This window comes from Chinchilla lanigera, unplaced genomic scaffold (assembly GCF_000276665.1).
Source record: "Chinchilla lanigera isolate Chin_1 unplaced genomic scaffold, ChiLan1.0 scaffold00025, whole genome shotgun sequence".
Lineage (NCBI taxonomy): Eukaryota > Metazoa > Chordata > Mammalia > Rodentia > Chinchillidae > Chinchilla > Chinchilla lanigera.
In genome coordinates, this window is record NW_004955426.1 from 26,661,910 (window position 1) to 26,689,461 (window position 27,552).

Genomic DNA, 27,552 nt, shown 5'->3' on the forward strand with positions numbered 1-27,552 from the left:
AAAATTTTCATTTCTGTCATCTGTTGTTACTAAAGAAAAGTATTCTACCACTCTATCTTAGTAGGTAAGTTATCTCTTATTTAAAATACCTTTTAAGGTTTTTCTATATTCAGATGTGTTCTAGTAAATGTACTTTTTATTTATACTCCTCAGTAATTATTGTAGGATTTCAACCTAGAACCACAATCCATTCCTTCAGTTTCTAAAGTTATCAATCATAACTTTTTGTTTCTTTGCAGTTGAATTAAATTCTCTCCTCTTATTGCTGTCAGATATGTTTTAGAGCTTATTAATCTGCCCTCCATGGCTTGTACCTGCTGTTCCAAATCTTTCAGTGCTACTATCTTAATATTAAAAAGTAAAATAAACTTACTGTTGCAGTGGTTGGCGCAAAGGAAAAAGTTCAAAGTGTAAACTTGCAGTGCCACGTTGGCTAACCATTCTGGCACAGGTTATTTTAAACTTATTTAAGATTAATCTATCTTTTCAGCCAGCTGTTCTCAAAAATCAAGAGAAAGATAAAAACTTAAAGGCAGGTTGATGTCATCCAGGTGAAGCAAAATAATTAAATGCTCTCCCTATTTTCTCTTCCTGCTATTCCTTCATCTCTAGAGAACAACTACAATATTTTTCTTTTATGCATATATATAAAAAGTAGAAAGCAAAAAGGTAGGAACTCCAGAGGAGTTCTTCTCTAGAGGAGAAGAGAGTACAGCAAGAAGTGGGAGGAAATACCTGGATAGTTCACAACGAATGCTTTAATTTTCAAATAATTATAAATTAGAACAGCGAATTATTTTATTCATTAAATTACCAATAATGAGAGGAAAAGAAAAAATTTTCTTAACAGTTGTAACATTGTAATTGAAGTTACAATCTGGCCTGGTCTGAGTCTAAACTAGGATAATTTGAAAGCAATTTGGTAATAGCAATGGAAATAATTTCATAAATGTTACAATTTCATAAATTTTGTACAGCAGTATTGCTTCTTGGAATCAACCATTAAACAACAAATGGAAATACAGCAAAAATTCTTTCCTCCTCTCCCAAGAGATGTTTATCATAACATCATTTATAATATAAAAAATACTAGAAGCAGCCTATATCAGTGACCTATACACTTTTTGACCGTCAAATTATAAGAGAATATTTTGTCTACATAGACATACACATGTATCAAAAACTTCAGATAAAAAGCCCCACAAAGCTAGTTCTGACTCACTGAATCGGTTTTACAGTCTAAGACTAGGTTGTAACTCCTAACTGGAAAAACACTGGTCTGAATGGTCACTAAAAGGCATATGATGGAATATTAATTGATCCCACTATTAAATTTTGTGTTTATAGTTTTATTTTGTTTCCCCCTCCCCTCCCTTCTCCCCTTTCCTCCATCTCTCCCTCCGTCTCTCCAGTCTCCCTCTCCCATGTCTCCTTCTCCCTCTCCTGTCTCCCGTCTCCTGTCTCCTGTGCCCTGCCTCTCTCTCTTTCATTGCAGATCCTTCGTGGATTCTTTCACAGTGTCTTCAAGCTCCCTCTTCTCTCTCTTGTAACTTCTTCAAGCTGGTAGGATTTGCCTAGGTTACCCAGCATCTAATTTTGAACATTTCCTATTGACATTAATCAGCCTTTGGTATCAGCGCTTCATTCTGGATCTAATCAGTTAATATTTGCTGAGCCAGGTTGATTTCACTGGAGTCAACAAAGAATTGCTAAAAGCACCATTTCCTAGAAAAACTAGCAATACATTTGGCAAATGTGTAAGAGACTCTAATGTTAGTAGGACAACAATCAAAAACCAAAAACATGACAACTTTTTATTTGGAATCTATTTTTCATTTTCTTTAGAAATTTTATTTGAAAAAGAATCTATAATTGGTTTTATTAGAAAATAAATTTTATTGTATATACATATAAATGTCTACATAAGCATGTATTCTGCATTTATAATCAGAAAACTATCTACATTGGCTATATGGAAAATGATCATTTTGCAGATAAGCACTGTGTATTCTCACTGTTGATTTAGCTCATCTCAATATAAATATGAATGTATGTGATTAAAATCCTGTTGAAGCAGAAAGTCTCATGTTTGTCCTACTGACATCATCTGAGAGTACACTATTCAGTATGCAGTTGGGCTGTAGGGAGTGGATATGGAAATGATATCACTTACGTTCCTTTTGTTACATTCCTTCACTTTATTATTCTCTTAGTATAACCACTATTTTTATGGATAAAATCTCACTAACTTGAGATTTGGAAATGTAGTTTGATGTAAGGTGGAATAGAGCATCACCTGTTGTTTTATTAGACCAAACCAATATTTCTGACAGTGACTCTTATTCCCACGGGCGATTGTAATTCTCATAATAAACACTATTCAGGACTTCCATTGTTTGCAGATATTTCTGGTTTCAACACACTAATAGAATTCATTCCTCTCTGGGAAAAGAAAAAGGTATCTCTTAAGAATCATAAAAAGCCATATCAAATCATACATTTGGATATATTTTCTTCCTTTATGGGTATCAAAGAGTAAAGTTTCAGGTTATTTCTTTACACAAGTCTTTATGCAACTCTTTCCCACTCCTTTTATATTTGACCCTGAAAAAATGAAGAGAAAACAATCTTTCTTTTATAAGGATAACGATAAGGCTTAGACTGTCTGGTCACAAAAGCACTAGCTTATTGGTTCTTTGTGTATAAACCTTCATTATCTGATGGTCTGTAACTTAATAATGAGTTACAGAATTACTGATAGGTCTAGATTCCCGCATCCAGGTGATGTGTGATACAGTCTACCAACATCCATTGGTGTCTGTGAAATATAATTTTTTTACTGATTCTGACGTTAATTTGAAGTAGGAAGAGTGAATATTAGGGGAAACTAGTTAATTTTTGTTAGGGATCATGGTATTAATCCAACACACAAGGAAAGTCATTTAACTATTTTATTTAGAGGGATGTCATGATGGTAACTGGGTTTCCCCATTTGTGTGTGTATGTGAAGAATGAATTTGATACAATTTGATCTGGTGTTGGGAGACGATTTCTCAAATTGAAGTGGAATAGGTGGCTCAGATTTGGGCAGTACCAGTAAAGGAGATAAAGGAAAAGGAATGGATTCAAAAGATACCACAGATAAAACATGGAAATAAGGTGGAATAGGCAGAGGAAGTAGTAGAGATCTTCAGATAACTCTTTTGATTTTTATTTGTACTGCAAGCTCTAGAGACCAGGTATTTATGGACTCCTAGAAATATACTTAAGAGGTATGTCACAGGCAGGCAGTTTCTATACAAACTGATTTCAAAAAAATTAACCACAACTCAGAATCAGTGAAAGTCTCAAATGTGTCATTATTAACTAAACCTTTCAAGTGAGTTTTCCTTTGAGGATTACTTGTATTAAGAGGATTTGTATCTATTGAACGTCACAGAATGGCCCACTGCATACAAAGAAAGCTAGCCAGGCAGATGGAGCCTTGCAATCAGAAAAACAGCCTGCTAATTCTAGCAGCAGTCACAAATCATGTGTGTTGTCACAAATCTTTTGTGTCCATAGTATGGTTAGGACTGTTGGTCACACATAGTCATGTTAGTCACATACTCCTGCAGTTCCAGCAACTCGATCCACACTTGAGGGAAAATGACATGATTGTTCTAACCATGTGAGTAGCTACAAAGACAATGGCAAAAGTTTTAGGCAAGAAAACAGTCCTTTTGCTTTTTGTATTGCTCTATGAAATTCATTGTGTATTTAATATTTTTGCAACTTCAGTTTGACTTGTGATCTTTTTTTCTAAGAGATAACTATGACAAGGTAAAGAAAAATAAACCAAAACCTCATTATCTAAGTGCTGTGGCCTCCTGTTCCATTGACCAAAATAACCATGTCACTAGAATGTTGTTGAGGTGGGACAAGGGTTGAAAACAATTAAGATGTAGGAGATACTGAAGGTTTTATGGTCTACTACTTTAACAACACTGATATAAAAAACGATTAAATGTTTACAGTAAAATTCAGTGTGCTAGAATTTCCAACAGGCACTGGCTTTTTGGAATTTATTGACCCATTTATCCTTCATTTTAAAAATACTCTTTTTTATACTCTCGACCACTGAGATACTCTAGCAAGACACAAGTGAACATACCCTTGTGAGACGCTTCTGCTTTTGTTCTTGCAACAGGATTAGATTCAGATAAGCCAGTCTCTGTCTTCAATCTTTCTAGATACTTTTGTTGAGTTCTAAGGCTCATCCCTCTTCTCAGTCAGTGGACCTGGCTGCCTCAATTATACTAGACCTCATGAGACTCCAGCCCAGGCCTGAACTTCACTTCAGATGGCAGTACCCAGGGAAATACTGGACAAAGATCAAGGAAATTTGTTACATGAGGCAATGGTCTGATGTGATTTAATCTACCAGGTGGTTTAAGTGTGTGTGTATGTGTAAGAGAGGGAGGGAGGGAGAGAGGAGAATATGATTGGTTTAGGAGCTTTTACAAAGGTTTATCAAAGCATCAGACCTAGAAGTTAGAGAATAAAAGAGCAAAGTGATGATCACAATAGTTCATGGGATTCCACTTTCAGTCCTACTCTCTCAGGTACGTTTTATTAGATAAGTACATTCTAATCTTGCATACATGGCTGAAAAGAAAGAAATTAGAAAAGTTCTGATCTAAAACCTGGAGGAAATCATGTGAAAATCCAGCATCTATTTCAAGAGTATCTGCAGGATCATTGGTTAGTACTCACTTCCCTTATTATTGTTAACTTTGATACAAAGGCTGATTATTGGTTCTGCCCCCAAATATACTTTTTTTGTACTGGGAATCAAACTCAGGAACTTGTGCTTGCCAAGAATGCACTTGTGCCACTGAGCTATATCTCTGGCCCCCAAATATACTTTCTTGCTTTTGTAATGTTAGATACAAATTTGCTAACTAGCTTGGGTTTGGCATTTTATTTTCTCCTCTCACCTTGTTCTTCCTTTTTATTGCCTGAATACCTTTGGGAAAAGTTTTCAATTAGTAATAATCTCACCTTGGATAAATCTCATTGGCTACGATATTGCCACAGCACAAAGCTGCCTGAATATCTTTGTTTTCTCTTTACTGCTCTAAGCAATAATGGTCTTTCTAATGCTTCAGTTTACAAAACTGTCTTATTAGGAAAAGCCATGGACTGCCTTCCTCCCTTTCTGATCACCATCAAAATGTAATTTGGTTTTCCAAAGTCTGTTCTTTGAAGGAAGGGCTACTTTTCTGAGCGTTTCTGTAGCAGATACATTTTTATAAAGTCAACATGGGTTATAACTTGCATTCAAGAAACACTTCAGGGTTTTAATTCTGTTCCATATGCTACATTTTAGCAGTTTACATTTACAAAAGTAGTGTAAAAAAAAGTGATACTACAATTGCATGTTTGTGTTGTATCTTCTTCCAGGGTTCCTAAACTCTAAAAGATGGCTAGAACTTTGAAGAAAAGGAAAATATGGCTTTATCCTCTCATTCTCTTAGCCAGGCCTCTTTGCTGATTAACTCCAATGTATTGAGTTTCTTACTGTATGCATGATCAAAAAATGCTCCATCTTGCATGATATGATGGACAACCCCACTTATTCTGTCTCCCTGTGAAGCATTCAGGTAAACTCTCAGCGGAAGAGCATACTGCCATTCACTCCAAACACCTGCTTTAAAACACTGTTCCAGAGTGTCCATTCTATCAATATTTCATTTAAAACTGGGCATACTAAGCATTGTCCTAGGTGTGGTGGACAGCAAGGTGACCCTCCAAATAGAGAAGAGAAAATTACTGAGTCTTTGTAATGCTGTACTAGATGTTTGTCTAGGCTATAATGGAAGTAGGAGGACCAGACTTCACCTGGTAGGGAGTAGAGATTGCTAAGATGCTTCTAAAATGAACTTTTGAGCTGAGGCTTAGGAAATGAGTAACAAAGATGGATAAAGGAGGAGGAGGACAGGTGGAGAAATGAGACCTGGGAAGACCTAGATCCTTCCAAGAAAATATCTCTATGGACAAAGGAAAGGAGAGTTTTGGAGAAATGGTGAAAGATGGAAAGGGAAAGGTAGATGGAAGCCAAAACAGATTATACAGATATAGATGTACCTTTCTAAGAATTTCCCATTTTACCATGGGATTTGAAAGGTGGGCTGCAGATCTGCTGATTATGAAAATCCCGTGTGTCATGATAACAAATGGGTTTTTGCAAAGTTCTAGCAGAGTTCTTTTCAGAGAGTTAGGCCCAGCTTTTTCTGGGTGTGAGGGCTATTTGTAAATAAACTCTTTTCCTAGATTCATCTAGGCTCTTAACTTAATTCAAAGAAGGTAACAAGGGGAACTCAGCCCACAGGAAGGAGGGTGGGGTAGCGGCCAGCAGCTGGGGCAGGCCAGAAGATCTGAGTCACATGTTCGCATTTGTCATGATTTGTTTGTACTAAATGCCTAATGATAAACAATAATATGCATGATGGCACATTTGAGACTGGGCTAAGTACATCTTGTTGTTCCTTGAAGTGATTCTTGAAAATAGGCAAAGTGACAGTTTGAAAACAAGCCTGTTGGACTAGGAGTGCTTGGCCATAATGTATTGTGAAGTCTGATATGTAACTCTTCACCCTGGCCTGCGTTTACCTCCATCTCATCTACAGAGCATGGAACCATTAGACTAAGTGATCGTGGGGGCTCAGGCCTCTCCAGGATTCTGTGATTGTGATTCTTCCTCCTCTGTCTCCTTTCCTCCCAACATCCTACCTCTGCTTCCCCTCCCTGAGCCTGATCATCACTAGCCTCAGGCTTGCAGGCATTCTGATTAATAGGGAAATTAGTAAACCCATTTGTTTTCAGACCAGTTATCCATTAAGAAATCTAAACAAATAAACAAGGGAAACATTTTTCAAAGGAAAAAAGTTGTAATTCAAGTTCAATCTTACGCTGATAATAAAAGGAAGAAGAAAGTCACAGTGCACCTCTTGTCCATTCCTATTTTCCCCTCTTCAGACTTGTTTTTTTTTTTTTTTTCTTTTTTTTTGCCCATACCTTCCACAAAAGCAGAGTAAAGACTGGGTGGTGTTCTGTGGGAGTGGAGGGTAGGCACCGAGGGAGAAGGCTGAATTGGCTGCAGATTCTGCCACAGATGAAGGAGTAAGAACAGTGGGCAATTAATACCTTTTTGTAACCTTCCTTACCTTTCTGGAATTCTCTAGCATGTATGCCTGCCACCCTCACATTATACTCTGGCTGCCTACAGTTCAGTCATAGGCCAGTCCTGTAACCCCCATCCTTTGCTCTTTAACTGTTTTCTACAGATCCTACAGATATATGAGGATCTACATATTCTTGGAGATACTACAGATATATGAGGATCTGCATATTCTTGGAGAAGATCATCTAGAGCCTCTGGTTTCCATTTTAACTTTCAACAAAACCCAGCGAAGCCAACACACACATAAGTAGCACACATCTGTTCACTCATCAAGTGCTTCCAGGCATCTTGGTGGGGAGACATAGAGTGGGGATGATGGTAGATAAAGTGTGTGCAGATATTGCTCTTTGAAACTTGCAGACAGTGATACAGAAACTCATCTATTCCACAAACAGTTTCATCATCTTGGGACTTTCATTTGTGGCATATGTTATACTAAAGGTTGCAAAAATCATTGTAGGCATAGAACAGTGAACAGCTGAGTTTCGGCGGGGTTAGGGGGAGAATGAGAGTGACTTCAGGAAGGTGGTGCTGTTTGAATGTGATTTTGAAGGATAGGTAGATTTGTGATTTGTCTTGAAGCATCAGCCTTTAACATTAAAGAAGATGCATCATGAGGGAGGCTGTTGAAAATCCAAAGAGAGCATGTAGTGGGCTAAGACGGGAGGAGGAGGCACTGTGGTCCAGAAACCATTCTGGAAAGGAATCACCTCTTACAGTGGTGAGTTAAATGTAAGAGGAGATGGGATAACCAGTGTCTAGATCAGGTAATTGGGTGAACCCTGATCTCACTAAGCGAGATTGGAAATAAAAGAACGGAATCCATTTTTTCATTATATAGAAACTGGAGGAAGGTAGGAAATGCCAGTTTCTCTTTGGACTGTTGCTTTTGATACCCATGAGCATCCAGACTTATTATTCTCAGCATCTGAAGCACCTCCTTTTGGTTCTATAGAATTTAGATGATGATGCTATGTGTAAACCTGCAGGTTCCATATCGCTTTCCTTCTTCATTTGAAAAATAAAGGTTTCATTTGTAACGTGGTCACAAGTGGTTGAAATGTAAAATTTTATTTGAGTCACTTTTCAATGAAAGAAAGATGTTTTATTGCTGTTCTGTAAATTGTGAAATAACAGACTTCACTCAGACGATTGTAACAAAAAATTATTGGTCTGTCTCTTTGTTTGACTTCCTGGTAGGTAGATGGTCTCTGTGAATCAGTAGTGGCTCAGGGTTTGGCTCAGCCTGTTGCTGCCAATTCTCTTCCACCAGCCTACTGACTTAAATGAAATATGCCCAGGTCATTTAATTACAGTTTGCTGAATTGTGTCATGATGGCCCCTAGGAGACTAAATATAAACCTACGGGAACTGAGCATTCATTTCAAAAGGAATGTAGAAAAACTCTCCTGTGCCAATATTTACAAGGATATTCTACAAAGATTGACTGGCCCTAATGTGGCTTCCATGTTCTTGTGTTCTTTCTACCCTAATCTATCATAGATTTCAACTTTGGTTTTGATTTATCTTCCCATTCACGTATTGCTTGTCTTTTATTTTGATTTTCTGGTTTGACTTGGGGTAAAAATGGAAAGTAAAGGGGGCTGGGGATATAGCTCAGTGGTGCAAGCGCCTGCCTGGCATGCGCAAGGTCATGAGTTTGATCCCTGGTACTGCAAAAAAAAAAAAAAGAAAAAGAAAAGTAAAGCCAACAAACTAATGAAGGCAGGGTCTTCCAGGTTTTCACACTTTCTTTGGGATCATCAAATCCGTTTACATGTTCAAAAACTCACTTTATCAAAATCAAATTGCCAGGCCTGCTTTATACTTGCCAAACTCAAAAAATGTGCCAATACACCAGGGTGACAATATGTTTTTTTTAATTTTCCACTGCATTGTTGAGTAACTTTATCTCTGCTGATTACTGTGTTACTTTTTCAAAAAAGAGAGTGTACTTAGAACACAAGATAAGAGTCAGATATAATTTGGCAGCTCTAGAGTTGAAATACAGGGAACTGAATGACTTCAAGGGACAGCATCATCACGTTGGCCACGAATTAGAGATTATTGGGCCTCTTTCAGTATTGGGACATTCTTGTTTGCAGTTCAAAGTACCCTCATCTCAAGTAGCTGGAGGAAACAAAACTATAAAGTATTTACTATCTAATTTTTTTCAGTGTCCCTTACCCATTGTTATCACTTGATTGGACTAGATTATCACTAAAATTCCTGGTGGATCTGAATTTATATGTAGTGCTTAAAAGTCCCTGTCCAGTGAGGTATAGTGGTGCACACCGGTAATCTCAGCATTCTGGGAAGCTGATACAGGAGGATCGAAAGATTGAGCCCAGCCTGGGCAACTTAACAACTTAGTAAGATCCTGTCTCAAAATAAGAAATGGGGGAGAGGGCTCTCTACATGGACATTAGACATTGGACACATTTCTATAGTGACTGGGTTGTTATCTTCCCCATTGATGTTTAGGAAGTCAACCTGGGGCTCTCTCGTGGACTTTTAGTGACTTACTTTTCTATTGTTGTCATAGCAAATTACCACAAATCTAATGACTTAAAACAGCATTCACTTATTATTTTGCAGTTCTATAGATGAGAAGTCTGGGCATAGTGTGACTCAATTTTATTTCTCTGTTTAGAGTTCACAAAGATAAAGTCAAAGTGTTACAAGGGTTACCTTACCTCCTGGAGGCTTCTCCTTTCAAGATCTTTCATGTCGTTGGCTGAGTTTGGTTGTTTGCCACTGCAGACCATGTTGCCCATTTCCTTCCTTTCCAGGAGCCAGCTTTTGCTCTGAGGCTGTCTGCATTGCCCTCCATGCTTTCTGTGTGATGCTTGAAGGAAGGAAGGAAGGAGCAAGTTCCTCTCAGATTTCTAATCTTACTGACTTCCCTCTGCGCCCATCTCACCAACAAACTTTCTCTTCTGCTCTTATAGGTAAATGATTACATTGGCTCATCCACATAATCCAGGATCATCTTTTCATTATAAATTAGCTGATTAGTCACCTTAATTGTATCTGCAAAGTCCTTTTACAGCAGTGCCTACATTAACATTTGATTTAATAACCACAGCTGCTAGTTTGGGGGCAACTCTTTACATGGTACCTACCCAGGTTCATCAGCAACACTTTGCAATACTGTCATTACTTGAGTAATTGTATCTGTGGCTGGCTGATTTCATCTCTCCAATGCATTGTTTTTTATTTTGCAGTTTCACAGGTTAATATTTTTGAATTCTGCTTTCATATTCAGTATTTCAACTACTTGACATAGATTATCATTTGTTGCAAAAAATACATTTATTTATTGGTTGAGTTGAGGAGATTGGTATTTTTGTCTCCATTCAACTGAGGATTACTGCTTTGGGCAAATGAGCTCTATTAGCACATTTAAACTTTAAAATCATAGAATATATGGCTTTAAAACCATAGCATATTTTAAAACCATAGCATACCTTAAATAAGTGATTTCCAAACCTTGCTATACTTTATAACCACAGAGGAAACTTTTTTTAAAAGCATTGAGCATTGAAACCAGAGCCTGCTCACTGTGTTCATCCCCAGGTCTGATTGATTTAGAGACTGAATCTCACCAAGTCACTAAGTTGCCCAGGCTGGACTTGAACTTGTGATTCTCCTGCCTTAGCTTCCCTAAGTACTGAGATTATAGGTATGTACCACCATATCTGGCTTTAGGAAAAAAGTATTTAAAGATCAGTACTAAGCTCTACCCCAAAGATTCTGATTTGTCTGTGGTAAAGCCAGGGCATTTAAAAAATTTTCTCACGTCTTTTTTATATGCAGGCAAGGCTGTGAAGTCTTGATACGTTCCAAACATTCTGTTTTGGAGACAAGGAAGCCAAGGATGAGAGTGAGAAATATTTCACCTGCAGTGCCTTAAGTAGATCTGGCACTAGACTTCAGAGTTCTGTGCCACAAACAAAAAGTTTATAGTTTAGTTATGTTTAGAGTTCAATGCTTAGGAATTATGCATAAAATCAGAGTTTAAAAATATGAAACACTATGCTTCTCGCTTCAGTGCCAAGACTATTTCTTTCAGGACATTAAGAACTATTAGGCTTTGCAGCATAACTGTTTTAAGGTCTCCTATCAGTAGTTTGGCTGCCTCATAAGTCATAATACACACAGGTGCACTCTGGACTAGCCAAGGAGCTGGCTACCAGAACCTCCACAATCTCTGTCTTCCAGAGTTGCACAGCCCAGTGCAGTAGCCACTAGCAACATAGGGTTATTGAGCACTTGAAAAGGGGCTAGTCCCAAGTGAGATATGCTGCAAGTGTAAAAAATACACCAGGTTCAAATACACAGTATTTTAAAAAGGTACAAAATATCTCACTAATACATTTTACTTGATTATACAATGAAATATTTAAAAATCTTGTTAAAATTAATTCCATTACTTTTCAAAATGGTTAGAAGAAAATTTAAAATTTTTTATGTGGCTTGCATTTGTGACTTGTATTGTATTTTTATTAGACAGCACTATTCTAGAGAGTATTTTCTGTTGAAGCTATTAACAGTGAATTGTCCAAATCCAAGCCCTTGCACCTCCTGTGAAATGAAGAATGAAGTATTTGCAAGTTTCCTATAGATGAGTGCAATGTTTATGCACCTGTGTTCACCCTCTATGTAGCAGCCCATCATTCTGGCCAAATGCACTTCTCTCTATTTTTATCTATAGGCTTAGAGGAGGCAGGGTGGTGCTCCTGTGTCATAAGGGAACACACTGTGTGGCTCTTAAACAGTGTACCCAAAAGTACACCAGGTCCTCTTGGTGACACTGAGGTGTAGAGATAAATGTTATATCCCATGAGTGGTACAATTCTTGAAGAAACTGCTGCATCAGCGTTAGTTATCATGTGTCAGCATTCATGAATTACCACTGTCCTTGGCAGGCCTTGAGCGCTAGAAATATTACAGTGTTTTCTTCCCTTTATAATTCAGATTCCCATTTTACTCCTTCTCCTTTTCTTTCCTCTCTAGTTTTCTTCATATATATGCTAACACCCTACTCAAGTGCTTAGGCTGCCTAGTTTGCCTGCAAGTAGCAGGGAACACAAAGACAGGCCTTGGAGACATCAAGCACAACTCCAAACACTACCCAGAAATATCCTCTGTGTGAGATTAGAAGATCCACTTAATATCTCTCAACTCCTCTAAATTTCCACTTTTTTGTTTGTAATACGCAGCTTTTCTCTTACAATATCTGTGAAGGTCTAGTGAAATAGTAAGATATCTGTCATACCTACTTCCTGGCAGGATTTTTGGTGGCCATCTCCTCTACCACAAACTGAAAGCTAGTTGTTGAGGATAAAACAGAAAGTGACACACAGCTACTGCCCCAATTTGGTGGCAGCTGAAAGAACAGAAAGACAAGGAGCCTTGTAACCTCAGGATACAGTAGCCCTCAGTTAGTGGAAACTAGTTCATGGCACCATACAGGATTTGGCTTATCAAAAAATTATGGAATGTTCTTCAGGCTGGAAACTGAGGCCTACTTAAATAGTCATCGTATTAGGCAATGCTGGTTTGGCAGTGGGGCGTGAGATTGCGAATTCCTCTAGCAATGCTTTTCGCAGGAGATTACATTGCCTAACTCTTGGGTGTCCCAACATATTTAGAGAGCAAGAGGGGCGGGGGGGGAGAGCAAGAGAAAGAAAGAAAGAAAGAAAGAAAGAAAGAAAGAAAGAAAGAAAGAAAGGAAGGAAGAAAGAAAAAATGAGCAACTTTACTGTGTTGGACTTGGTTAAAGTAAGTGTTTCTCTCAGTTTTTTGCCCCATATTTTATCAGTAACTCTCCCTTTGAAAACCTGCATTTCTGTTATAATGCCAAAGAAGCCAAGCACATATGCATTTCTTTAAGATATAAAAAGTATTTGGGACACTAGGACTTGTTATATTAATTGTTTTCTGATTACTATCTCATCAAGATAATAAATGTTTTTGTTTGAGGATTTCATTCCTTAAGAAGTTGTAAACTTGTCCCCCATGGCCTATTAATCTCTTACATTAGGTGAAACAAAGAACACTTTTCTCTTAGAATCTGAAAGAAATGCCAACATCTTCAAACTTGTGTAAAGAACATTCACCATATTGTACATGATCAGACTTTTTAAAATCAGACTTTATTTTTATTTAGTCTATGAGGACATTTTGGATATACATAATAATCACATTCATCATAGGGAATTTCTATCTGTACATTATATATCCTGATTTTTTTTCCCCATTCCCCTACCCTCCCTTCAGCCCCTCTTGGCCTCCTTATTGACAAAAGTTTTGTTTGCATTTTTCCTTCTTTTCTCATTTTTCTTTTCTCTTCCTTCCTTTCCCCCTCCTCCCTCTCTACTTCCCCTTCCTATGGACATCAAAATAATCCGTTTATGGAAAAAAGTGAGAAAACACAAAGCCAGTAAAAGTTTCCTTTCTCGAATTCTGTTTTGGAAAAATAATGTGGTTGATATCATGGCATAAAGTAAGATATAAGAAGAAACATACTATTCACATAAACTGTGCAGCTAGTTTTCTCTTCTACATAAGAATCACAGCAGTGTTGTGAATCCATGAATGCACCAAGTGAATCAGACTGGGTGAGCCAATGACCATTGCAGGCATAATTGTTGTGATGAGATATTGCAAGGTGCTAAGGGTCTTACTAAACTTAAACAGAATGTTGCAACACTGAGAAAGTTCCTCTCTGAACTAGATAACCATGCCTACAAGGAGAAGCACCAAACATTTGAGTCCTTAAAAGCCCTTCTTTCAACTCATAAAGGAAGAGTTGGAGACCCAGATTCCTATAAATAAGCTACCTTCCCTGAGTTCTTCCAGGATGAATTATCACTTAAGCCAATCCTCTTATTGTTAGAATTTCATGTATTTAATGTTTTAGTGCTAAAAATTCATAATTCACAAAACAAATGATTTGAGCCAAATATAAAAGCATATTTTTTTCAGTAAAATGAGGTAGTGATTGATGGGGCAGTTGGCTCCTAGGGTACTTTTCACCCAATTAGGCATCCATAAAAAGATTGCTAAGCACAAAGTGGCAGCATTGCTGCCTTAACCTAAGGGATGCACACACTACATTATAACCTCCACTTCTCTGAATCCTCATGTGATGTAACTGCTTGACTTAGGAATGGAGTGTTGCATATTGCTGTGGCCCAGGAACATACTTATGAATTGCTTTACCATCTATGTAGACTTCTATTTCATGATATATAAGTGAAGGTTACACTTCTGATCTACCCCATAGAGACATTAAACATAGTTTAGTTTGTACTACTATCATAAATACTCTAATAATTATAGTAACTAACTGTTATTAGAAGCATACAGAGATGAATAAACTGAGGCTTGATAAAACCAAGATTTAAGCCTAGGTTTCTCTGAGTCCAGAATACATTCACTTAAGAACTAAGCTCACCTTTTCTTCAATGAAGACAAAGCAGTAGCTATGATAGAGGCTGATGTTAATGTCTATAGACTAGGAAAAGTTAATAATCTCAGTGATGATTAGTTAAGTGTAATATACTGATAGTAGATCATATGCCATCATATGAAGCCAGGTGCCCAGGGTTCATTCTGCACTGTCTCTTACATTTTTGTATTAGTATCAGTAGATTACTTAATCTTTGTACCTGATATCTCACATAGAACCTAGAAAGCATTATTCACTTTCTCAATCAGTGATGTGCTGAGTTCATTTCATGCTGGCTTTACTTTGATAGCTTAAAATCAGTCTTGGTGAAGATATTTATGTCACAGAAATTAGAAAATGCTCCAGATCATGGCCCTTATTTAATTACAAAAACATAGTTACTAAGAATTTACTAGGGCACCATTGTCTGTGACTCAAAGAGAGGCATCATGTGAATAGTCACACTTCTAGAGTTAAACAAATACACACTGGATATTCCCCCACAAAATCCTGCAAATACAATCATACCTTTAAATCACCAAGGTCTTTGGTGAATCTTCTGTCTCCATCATTTTGCATTTTGAAAGGGTCTGTTAAAACCTACCTATAATTATTTTACATGTCATTAGAAATAAAATTTATTTACTGGTTTCATTACAGAAATATGCTTACTGTATCATATTAGAATAAATCCTTAATGTTTTGAAATGCAAATATAAGCATATGCACTATAAAATGGATAGTCAATGCTCTCAAGGAAAAATCAACCTATACAGCCCTTCCCCCCACTACCACCACTGGAAGGGGTCTTGGACTGGGGAAGCCATGGTGAGCTGTCTAGCACCTGGGACCCCTGTCTCCACCTCCCACTACCATCTCAGGAAAGAAACTGAATCCCTGGAAAACTAAGGAGATTTGAAAATGAAAAGAAGAAGCAAAATGCAATCTCAGCTAAACACCACAAATAGAACAAGTCCAGGAAATATCAACATGGAAGAACATGGAAGTCACACAGCTGAAATCTCTGAAATGATAGCAACTGAAGTAAAGAACCAACTACATCAGGCTATAGAGGAAATCAGATCAGAAATAATTGCTCGGGTAAGAAAAGAAATGATAACCATAATGAAAGAATTGCTGGGCATATCAAAAGAAGATCTAGATAAAAAAATAGAGATGCACAGAAAAATGATGGAAACCTTGAATGAACAGTAAAGAATTAAAATGCACAAAGCAGATTCAAAAAGACATTCAAGAAATTAAAAATAGCATTGAAAGCTGGAAGAAGTGCTTGAGTGAAACAGAAGATAGACTCTTAGACCTTGAAGACAGCATTGCAACTAGTGATTGTGAAAGAAAAGGCCTCTTAAAAATAACAAAGGAATAGTAAATAACAATTCAGCAGCTGCAAGATGAGGCAAGGAAAAACAATATAAGACTGATAGGTGTCAACGAAAGACCAGGAAACAACATGAATGACATAAAAAGAATATTTGCAGCAGTAATAGCAGAAAACTTCTAGACATGGGACAAGAACCATATATATTTAAGAGAGGCATATAGAACCCCAGTTACCCATAATCAAAATAAATCTATACCCAGACTTTTAATAACCAAGATCCTCAAAACTGAAGAAAAGAACAGAATATTAAAAGCTGCTAGAGAAAATAAACACATCACCTATGAAGGAAAGCCCATCAAAATCATGACAGACTTCTCAACCAGAGCATCAAGTGAAGAAAAGTTTGGAGTGAAGTACTTCAGATCCTGAAAAAAACAACTTCCAACCCAGATTACTCTACCCTGCAAAGCTGTCTTTCAAAACTGATGGAGAAATAATACACTTCCATGACAAATATCAACTGAAGAAATTCATAAGTGCCAAACCAGTCCTACAAAGGGTACTGAAAAGTATTCTACAGAGAGATAAAAATAACCACAATCTTAAGTCCAACAATAGAAAAGAACTACCAAGCAAGGTAAGCAGTTAAACAGAGGGGGAACGTACACAACCAACAGTAGGAAAATAACATGACAAGGATAAGTCAATAAATAATCATTAATAACCATTAATATTATGGCCTTAATTCACCAATCAAAAGGAACAGACTAGCAGAGTGGATCAAGAAATAAAATCCAGCACTCTGCTATGTACAAGAAATGTATTTGAGTCTATGACTCAAAGTCAAAGGATATAAAATAATACTCCATGTGACAGGAACCCAGAAAAAGCAGGAGTAGTTATTCTGTTTGCAGACAAGGTGAACTTCAAATCAATAATGATCAAAAGAGATAAAGAAGGTCACTATATTCTTGTTAAGGGAAAAGTGCATGAGGAGCAGATAACAATCATAAATATATATGCACAAAATGTAGGGGCACCAAACTATATAAGGTAAACTTTAAAAGGCATGAAAAATCAACTAAGTAATAACACAATTGTAACAAGATATTTTAATACCCCATTGTAACAAAGATAGATCAACTAGAGAAAAAAATCAGCAAAGAAATAACAGAACTAAACCAAACATGTGAACAGATGGACTTAGTAGAACTTTACAGAATATTCCACCCAACAAAATTACAATATACATTCTTCTCAGCTGCACATGGGACATTCTCTAAAATGGACCACACACTAGCACATAGAATATGCCTAAGTAAATGCAAAGAAATTGAAATTATCCCATTCATATTACTGGACTATAGTGCAAAGAAACAAAATGATAAAAGAAATTTCAAAAGGTCCATAAACACTTGGAAACTAACAACCTCCTGAACAACCAGTGGGTCACAGAAGAAATCAAAGTAGAAATTAAACACTATTTACAATCAAACAAAAATGCAGATAAAAACTACCTGCACCTGTGGGGTGCAATGAAAGCAGTCCTCAGAGGGAAATTTATAATGGTGAATTCCCACATTAGGAAAACAGAATGAACACAAATAAACAACCTTATGTTACACCTCAGACTTCTAGAAAAAGAAGAGGAAGTTAATCCCAAAGCCTGAAGAAGGAAGAAAATTATAAAGATCAGAGCAGAAATAAATACAATTGAAACTAAGAAAACAATACAAAGAATTAATGAATCAAAGAGTTCGTTATTTGAGAAAATAAATAAAATTGATAAAACCCTAGCCAACCTTATCAAAACAGGAGAGGAAAAAACTCAAATCCATGCACTAAGGAATGGAAGGGGTGATATCACTACAGATCCTATAGAAATTCAGAAGATCATCAATACCTACTTTGAAAATCTTTACTCTCATCAGATAGAAAATGCAGAGGAAATGGACAGATTCCTAGGTACATATGAATTACCAAAGCTGAATGAAGAAGATATAAAAATCTTGAATAAGCCAATATCAGCCAATGAAATTGAAAATGCAATAAAAAACTTAACAACAAAAATAATCCAAGGTTCTGATGGATTCACAGCTGAATTCTACAAGAAATTTAGAGAAGATTTAATACCAGTGCTTCTCAAACTCTTTAAAGAAATAGAAAGGAAAGCAATTCTCCCAAACCCATTCCTGGAGGCAAGTATTATCCTGATACGAAAACCAGAAAAAGAATTAACCAAAAAAGAGGACTGTAGGCCAATCTCCCTAATGAACACAGTTGCAAAAATTCTCAGTAAAGTACTAGCTAATGGAATGCAGGAAATTGTAAAGAAGATAATACACCATGACCAGGTGGGATTCATCCAAGGAATGCAGGGATGGATCAATATATACAAATCAATCAATATAATACACCATATCAACAGAGCTAAAGACAAGAATCACATGATCATCTCCATATATGCAGAAATGCTTTTGATAAAGTCCAACACTTATTCATGTTTGTTTATTTATTTTTTTATTTATTTGGTTTTTTTCTGGTACTGGGAATCAAACTCATGACCTCGAGCTTGGCAGGCAGGTGCTGTACCGCTGAGGTAAATCGCCAGCCCCCCAACACTTATTCATGATAAAAATCTTACAGAAAGTTGGCATAGTTGGTCTTTACCTCAATCTGATAAAAGCCATCTATGACAAACCAAGAGCCAACATTGAACTAAACGGACAAAAATTGAAAGCTTTCATTTGAAAATGAGGAACAAGGTAAGTTTGTTACCTTTGAGGTAAAATGAGGAACAAGGCAAGTTTGTTACCACTGCCACTATTCCTATTCAACATAGTTCTTGAGACACTACCCAGAGCAATTAGACAAGAGAAAGAAATAACAGCAATAAAGATAAGAAAGGAAAAAGTGAAATTATTTTTATTTGCAGATGACGTGATACTCTACATAGAAGACCAGAAAAACTCCACCAAAAGACTCCTAGAATTAATCAGCAAATTCAGTAGCATAGCTGGATATAAAGTCAACACTCAAAAATCAATAGCATTCCTATACACAAACAATAAACATACTGAGAGAGAAATAAGTGAAACCATACCTTTCACAATAGCATCCAAAAAACTGAAATACTTAGGAATTAATCTAACAAGAGAAGTAAAAGACCTATACAATGAAAATTATGCTACTCTGAAAAAAGAGATTGAAGAGGATTTGAAAAAATGGAAAGATAGCTGGGGATATAGCTTAGTGGCTAGGTATATAACTCAGTGGCATAAGGGCCTGCCTGGCAAGCATAAGGTCATGAGTTTGATTCCCAGTACAAAAAAAAAAAAAAAAGGAAGATATTCCTTTCTCATAGATAGGAAGATGCAACATTTTGAAAATGGCTATACTTCCACAGTTTTTATACAGATTCAATGCAATTCCAAGGAAAATACCATTGGCATACCTCACAGATCTAGAGAAAACATTCCTCAGATTTATCTGGAACCAGAAGAGACCTAGAATAGCAAAAGCAATCCTAGGCAACAAAGGCAGGGCAGGAGGTATCACAATCCCTGATTTGAAATTAGACTACAAAGCTGCTGTGATAAAAGCAGCATAGTATTGGCAAAAAGAATAGACCTAAAGATCAATGGAACAGACAGGCAGGTGCAGACACAATCACAAAGACATTCAGTCTCCTTATCTTTGACAAAGGAGCCAAACATGTTCACTGGAAGAAAGATAGCCTCTTTAATAAATGGTGCTGGAAAAACTGGCTTTCCACATGCTGAACACTAAAACTAGACCCAAGCCTGTCACCATGCACCAAAATAAAGTCAAAATAGCTTAAAAATCTAAATATTAAAACAGAAACACTAGATCTAATGCAAGAGAAAGTAGGTGGAAATCTTGAAGATGTAGGGGTAAGTAGAGAGTTCATGAACAAAAACCAAACTGTGTGAGAAATACTTTAAAGAGTCAACAACTGGGATCTCACCTTATTGAAGAGTTTCTGCACATCAAAAGAAATCACCAACAGGGTGCAAAGAAAACCCACGAATTAGGAAAAAATGTTAGTCAGTTGTCCCTCAGACAAAGGACTCCTGTCTAGAACATATAAAGAGTTTAAAAAAATCAGGCCCCCAAAATTCAAAGACCCAATACAAAAATGGTCACCTGAGATGAATACACACTTCTCACATGAAGAAACAGAAATGGAAAATAAATACATGAAGAAATGTTCAACATCACTAGTCATTCAAGAAATGCAAATTAAAATCACACTGAGATTCCATCTCACCCCAGAAAGAATGGCTATCATCAAGAAATTAAACCATAACAAATGGTGGAGGGACTGTGGGGAAAAGAAAACTCTTCTCCACTGTTGGTGGGAGTGTAGACTGGTGCAGCCACTTTAGAAATCAATCTGGAGTTCCTTCAGTAAACTAGGATTAGAGCTCCCATTCAACCCAGTTGTTCCCCTTTTGGGTATTTTTCCAGAAGAACAGAAAACATCATACCACAGTGATATGTGTGCACCTATGTTTATAGCAGCACAATCTGTAATACCTAAATCTTGGAAACAACCCAAATGTCCATCGACTGAGGAATAGATAAATAGATGTATTTTTATACATCGGAGTATTACTCAGCTATAGAGAAAAACTAGAGGCTTTTATAAGTAAATGGATGCAACTAGAGACCATACTCATTAGTGAAATAAATCAGAATCACATGTGTAAACTTCATATTTCTTCTCTACTATAAAAACCTGAAAGAGTAAATAAAATCTGAAAGGTACAATAGATATTGTGAAAGGGAAAAGAAACTGCTCAGATTGGAAGGAGCAACCAGGATGAAGGAGGGGAGAGGAAAGAGATAGAAGGAAGAGAGAAAAAATATGTACATATATACACAGGATGGGTGGAATAATGGTACTATTAATATCTGTTTATTGAAAGGAACTGTTAATGTGTAATTGTTTGATCAATCTTGCATGCCTATATCTGATTGTATGTGCAGCCATGTTAAAGATGACATTGTGTAGTATAACAATCATTGTTAATATCCTGTCACCATGTTTTGAAATTCTCTATCATTTTTGTTCTCTATGCTGTTTTGTTTATGTATTTGTTTTGTTATTTTGGGTTTTAAGGAAAAACAAAATTTATATGTATATACAAGGATAACTGGGATAGGTATATTGCTCATGTCTGATTTATTGAAAGGAACAGTCAATGCCTAAAATTTTCTTTTTTCTTGACCAATTTTGCACGCTTGAATCTGGTAATCAGAATGACTGATCTGAAAACAACAATATGAAGTATAAGAACAATTGTTGAACTCCTATCATCTTATATGGTGAAGCTCTGCATCATTTCCAATGTTTTTTTTTTTAATTACTTGTTACTGTCTTTGTTTGATCAATCTTACATTCTTATATCTGGTCGGCTGAGCAACTTCGGTGAAGATAACAGTATGTAATGTACCAACCACTGTTAATTCCTATCATTTTGTTTTGAGATCATGTAGCATTTTTGTTGTTTTTGTGTTGTTTTGATTTTGTCTTCATTGCTGTTCTGTTAGTTTTTTAATTTTTTTTAAAAAATGAAATCAACCTATATATGTAATTTAAAATTTTCAACTCATCATGTTTTTGTAAATAGGAAGAAATGGAATCTTAATTTTAGTAATATATTGTATTAACAATCAAATTAGTATTTCAATGCAATCACTAGAAAGATTGAGAGTTTTTGCATCCTTTTTTGTTCATAACAAGCCTTCAAAATCCATAGGTAAACTGATGCTGAGGCAGGAGGGTAGTTGCAATATCAAGAACGGCCTAGGCTACAAAGTGAGCTCAAGGCTAGCCTGAACTGCATAGTGAGACCCTGTCTCAAGAAGCCAAAATAAAAAGGTATTGTATACTTAGAGCACATCTCAATTTAGATGCTAAATTTTCATCAAAATACTTGATCTTTATTTAGAGTTCATAAAACACACCACAGAATCAGTAGATTGACATACCAAGCCTATTCCAAATATGTTCAATTAAAATAATTAATTACAATCAAATAAAACAAAATGTGTTTAAGTCATCCATAACAGTTATATTTCAGGTGTGCTGTAGCCACATATAACTAGTGGTAACTGAACTGACCAGCAGAGGCAATCCATACATGCTTTGTTTGAGAAAAATGGAGGCCTAATAGATATAGTATTTCCAGATGACTCTTTACTTACACTTTACAGTAAATACCTTACACACTCAAAATTCCCTTCCCATGTTCCCCACTGTATTACAGAGGTGCTCAGTCTCTGCAAATTCCAGTCATGCTGTGCATAATTATACTCAGTCAACATCATCTGTATATACAGCAGTGATCCCATAACATTATTATGGAGCTGAAAAATTTCTATCACCTAATGACCTTAGTGCTGTGGTAATATTGTAGTAGACCACATGTTTGTGGTCTTAGAGAAACCTGCTGTAAATAAACCTGTACTGCCAGTTGTATATAAGTATACTACAACTATGTACAGTAAATAATACTTGATAATGACAATAGAGGACTGTTGCTGTACTCATCATCATTTTAGAGGCTACATTTTGTACTTGTGAAAGGGTTAGGGTAAGACAGTATGCTTTGTTGCACTGGCAGCACTTGCATACATAGCATGTTTATTTGCTATCTTAATTGAATCTTTTCCTTCTCTACTTGATTTAATATCCTATCCTATAGCTTTGTTCATAATGACCTAGGTTAGACTCTGTGTGTATGTATGTGTGTCTACTCATACCTAGGCCATATCTAGTCCCTAGAGGGTCATATCACACACACACACACACACACACAGACACACACACACACACACATTCACTATATAGTCTAGATTTGTAAGTATACTCTATAATGTTCTCATGACAAAATTACCTAGCTGTGCATTTCTCAGAACTTTTTCCATTGTTAAGCAATGCATTAGTATAGTTATATGAAAACAAAGCTTTGTGAACCTCCATTTCTCACTAATGGAAAGCAGGTAGATTGATCTAACATATTTTGGATTTAACCAGTTTTCAGATGATCATTACCATAAAAAAGCAAATAATAACATGAACTATAGATGCAAACTTCTCAAGTAAGTGTCTGGTGTTAATTAGAATGGGTAATTTCAGATACCATTTTGAATTAGTGGCTTTTTCTATGCTGAGTTCTTAGAAAAACTTAATGCAATTAATTCCATTTTGAAATATTTCATTAGTAATCAACACAAGGATAGAAAGTTTATATTTATTGAGTTACCTACCTGAAATCTTGGTTTTGCAATTAAACAATTCTGATCCTGCTGGAATTTTAAAAATTAACTCTTATTTTTTCAGTATCAGAAAAGCCAGATCAGTAAAACAATTTGAATGAACTCAAAATTTTTAATTAATTCAGCCACCATTTTGATGTTCTTTTTGACTACATTAATGAGACTCTAGGCTCCTAAATCTGTCATATAATTCTCCCATTTATTAATATGCTCACACCACACTTCTAAATATGCTTTTGACCACTTTCCTTTTGAGTATTTGGTACAAATCACAGGGTGAAGGTGGTTTTGTATGGTGGCTCATTTTGTTTTTGCCAAATCGCCAACATGATAAGCACATTTCCCTTGTGTTTATATAGTTTTTAAAAGATGATGTGGGAATTTTTCACAAAATAGTCTAATCATATTAAGTTCACCAAATGTCATTTGGATGTAACTATCTCTTAGATTCATTTGTGGCTTCTCTTTTTTTAATCTTTGTTCTCACACCATCAGCTTCAAACTAGACATTTTTGCAGAAACTGTAAATGCCTTCCAAAGTCAAGTGTCCAAACCAGCCTCCTGACCTTCTCCTCCCCTACACAACTCAAAGATCCCAAAGTCCTTATTTCAGCCAACAGTACTATTGTTCAGGTATAACAGGTGCTTGGTTATTTCTGATAATATACCTTTCCTTAGCATCTTGTATATCCAGTCATCACTAAATTTTCACAATATGTCCCAGTGAAATTAAATTAAGGCAAAAGAGGAAGCTGTGTGCTAACGAAAATCCATTTTTGTACATTTTCTATTCCAAAACCCTTACCCTGTTTCTGAGTAATATGAGTTAAGAATGGTGATTCAGTTTGCTTCTACCTTGCCAATCTAATTTTGTCACCTTTATTCATAATTCTAACCTTTTTCTCTAATCATTAGATTTCTCATAATATGTCCTAAACATGCTTGGAATTCTTCCCCACACTAGGACATTTGTATTGAGCCTTTGCCTCTGCAAATTCACCATAGCCCTTCTTTCTTTTCCTTACCCAATCACAAACTTATCTGTCATTTAGTTCTATCTAAGCCCTTTATTCAGTAGCTGATTATCCCCTGCTTTTTCTTTCCGTTTTTGGGTATGTTCCTCTTTTCACAGTTTCAAGTTGCTTGTACTGTCTAATTCTTAAAGTCAAGATCCATGATTTTGATTGCCTTATTATTCACTTACATAGTGCTTTGCACAATGCTAGCAGGAACTAATAGTTTGAGAAATGCCTGTTAATTTTAAATTAAAAAGAATTAAACCAATTCTTTACCTGGAGTTGGTTAAATCATGTTGAAAACATGTCACATCTAACCTCCATCTCTTCTCATATGTTTAGGGTATGTTTTATAGCCATGAAATGAAACTCAGTATATTATAGATCAAATTATGTAGTTTGAAGGCTTCCTTTGTTTGGTAATCTGTAGAATTAAAACTCATGCCAAGTGGGTTACACTGGTTTAAAACTATCTCTTTTGAGAAATGGGGAAACAGGCAAAATGCCTCAGGCATTGAAAATGGAACCTCTAGGTGTGAGTTTCATTATACGAGAAACTCCTTTGTCCCCTCCTGCTAAAAAGCTTGCCAGGAGGCTGTAGCTGAAAACTGGGCAAATTCCATAAAACATCTAGAAAAGAATGTTCCCTAGGAAAATATTGCAAGCCAAAGAACCCAGCAGAATAAGGTGCAGTCTGGTAGATTATTCTGGACAGTGGCTTTCCCTATGTAGATTGCAAGTAGTCTCTCATAAGACAGTACTTTGGGTAGACTCTTGTACCTTATGGCTAATGAACATATGTGAAGTGTGTGTATTTGGGCAAAAAGGGCTTAGAGAAGGAAAATCTCTTTCTCATGTCTGGAATTTCATTGGTAAGGTTATATTAAAGTTCCAAGTATGCGTGGATACTCTGCCCTTTTCTAAGGGCATTCTATTTTATCTAGAATTTAATAAGAAGAATCTTCTCATTTAGAAGCTACCATATGGGCCCCGGTAAAGCTGATGGAGGCAGTGTACAATGAAATCGAATGGAATATCTTTTAGCCTGGGTCATAGGATGGCACTAGAGACAATTCTCCAAGGAAATATAAAGGGAGCTTCTTTTGGAGTCATACCCACTGGACCAACGTCAGTGGAAGGCAAGAAGAGATTAGATTCTAAGAAAGCAATTAGCTTCTAATGAATTCAACTTCATTTCTTTATCCTCTTCCTGGTGTACCCTCAGTTGCATTCTTATGCAGTGCTGCAGTGATCCAGGTGGCAGTGAACTGTCTCATATTCATTTGAGAGAATAATGATTTTTAATAACTTAATTTTCTGCTATGGGAATGTGCAAACCAATTTTCAATTCATTTTGCTTTAGTTTACTTGTTTTGTGAGATACAGTGTGCTCTGTTGAGGTATGTTTGGCTGTTAAGGAATTTTCTCTTCTTGGGAGAAGTCTAGTTCATTTGCGAACAACAACTTTCAAAAGTTTGGGATCTGAGGGGTTCTGCTAGAAGCACTAGTCACTTTTTACTGGCATCTGCCAGATTTCTTTGAGATGTCTGAAAAGGTGACTTCTAAACCAAAGAAAGCACTCTTCAGTGCAATGCAAGTATTTTAACATCTTTACTCAGTTGTGAAGCAAAACAAGACTAAGAATTGGAGATTCACTATTAGAGCCCGATATCAAGGTAGTGTATGCCCTTGAAAGACCTATCAGCTTAAAACGTAATTTGTCTTAGCCTTCTTATATATTTCTGCTGAAGATTCAAACTATGATTACATAGGCTGTACTCCAGAAATAAAGGGTGCAAGAACAAAAGCTCAGCAATGCACATTAGCAAAGTAGATGATAATGTAAGGCCATCAGTCTAGAGCCTTCCAGGTTAAGAATTAGAAGTGTAGATGTAGTAATAACAAACTCAAATTTGTTGAAATCCCCCAGTTGACAAAGTGTATTCATCTGCACTTTCATACTTTATCTCCACCAATAGTTCCAAGACTCAGTGTTTGAGGGGGGTCTCATACATGTGGTGTGTGCATGCATATTCAGATACAAGAAGATATTTATGTTATACAGAGATATGTTGTATTGTAAGAACAGAAAATTATATGGAATAGAAAATTATATACGTATTGGTAAGTTGTCTTCTGTCTAGAAATTAAAGAATAGAGCATTAAATATTTTACCTATTCAGAATTACACAGCCACTCTCAGAGAACCATGACTGTAAGCCCATAAAAGCATTCTTGTTCATCATTTCAACCTAGTTACAAATAACACAAAGAACTACTTTATTTGTGTCATGTTTGGTAATAAAAATGAGGCCAACAGAGGCCCTGGAGGGTAGTAGGATGATTAGGTACACCTGGGTGCCTTGTAAATAATGCAGTTTTATGGAAATACTGCAACTAAGCTTTGGCCTTGGTTTTTAGATGCTGCAGTAGCTTTCTTCAAGGGCAGCATGCTGAGTTCATTTTCAGCCAATGCAATTTTTTCTTTAAGAGATTCTGGGACATAGATGCCTGACTTATTCTTTCCAGAGACACTTATTTCCTCCAGGTAAAGGTGTGTACTGACCAAGGCTGAAGGCTCAAAGTTTGACAACCTTTGGGATTCCAACTAAGTAGCAAGGCCATAACTAATCCCTCTTGCCTGATGTATTCACATCCCTAGAACTTTCAGAGCTCATAGTCCTCATAAAATAAAATTTAAAAACCCCACAAAGTCCCAATGACTGACTGATTTATTTATGTATGTATGGGTTATGTATGTATGTTTCTCACCTTTTCTCTGCTTCCCTTCTCTTAGCTCTTCTTGATAAAGCTCATAGCAGTGTTTCCAGTGTTAATTGCCCTCATTGGATCCCTGGGAGACAGATTTAGACGTGTTACTATTACTTTGATTTTCTTTTTAGCTCCTGTCCAGCTCAAAGCCCCAATGTTTGGTGATACCATTGAACCATTTTTTTCTGTTTCCAGATCAAATTAAAGCAAGCCACATTGGTTGTGTTTTTGAAGCAATGTGAGGGGGACATTTTCTATGAGGTGATTCTCTGGCTGCCAGCCAGGATGTGAAAATCTCTAGTGTCCATGCTATTTCCTAAGGAAAGCACTCACAGGAAGTAGAATTTATTACGACTTGCTGTTTGTACTCATACAAAGTATAACCATCTGAAACTCTGGGGCAATGAACAGCTTACGAGGATTCCTTCTA

The 27,552-nt window shown here is 36.4% G+C and overlaps 1 protein-coding gene across 2 annotated transcripts in view; it reads left to right on the top strand.

Annotated features, from left to right (window-relative positions):
- The window catches only part of Ghr (growth hormone receptor), a gene marked incomplete in the record, with an annotated part of 320,111 nt that overhangs the window by 108,401 nt on the left and 184,158 nt on the right, over positions 1-27,552 (top strand). The window contains 1 exon segment of one of the 2 annotated variants that reach the window (XM_013514983.1): positions 12,500-13,012. 2 annotated transcript variants of the gene reach the window in all.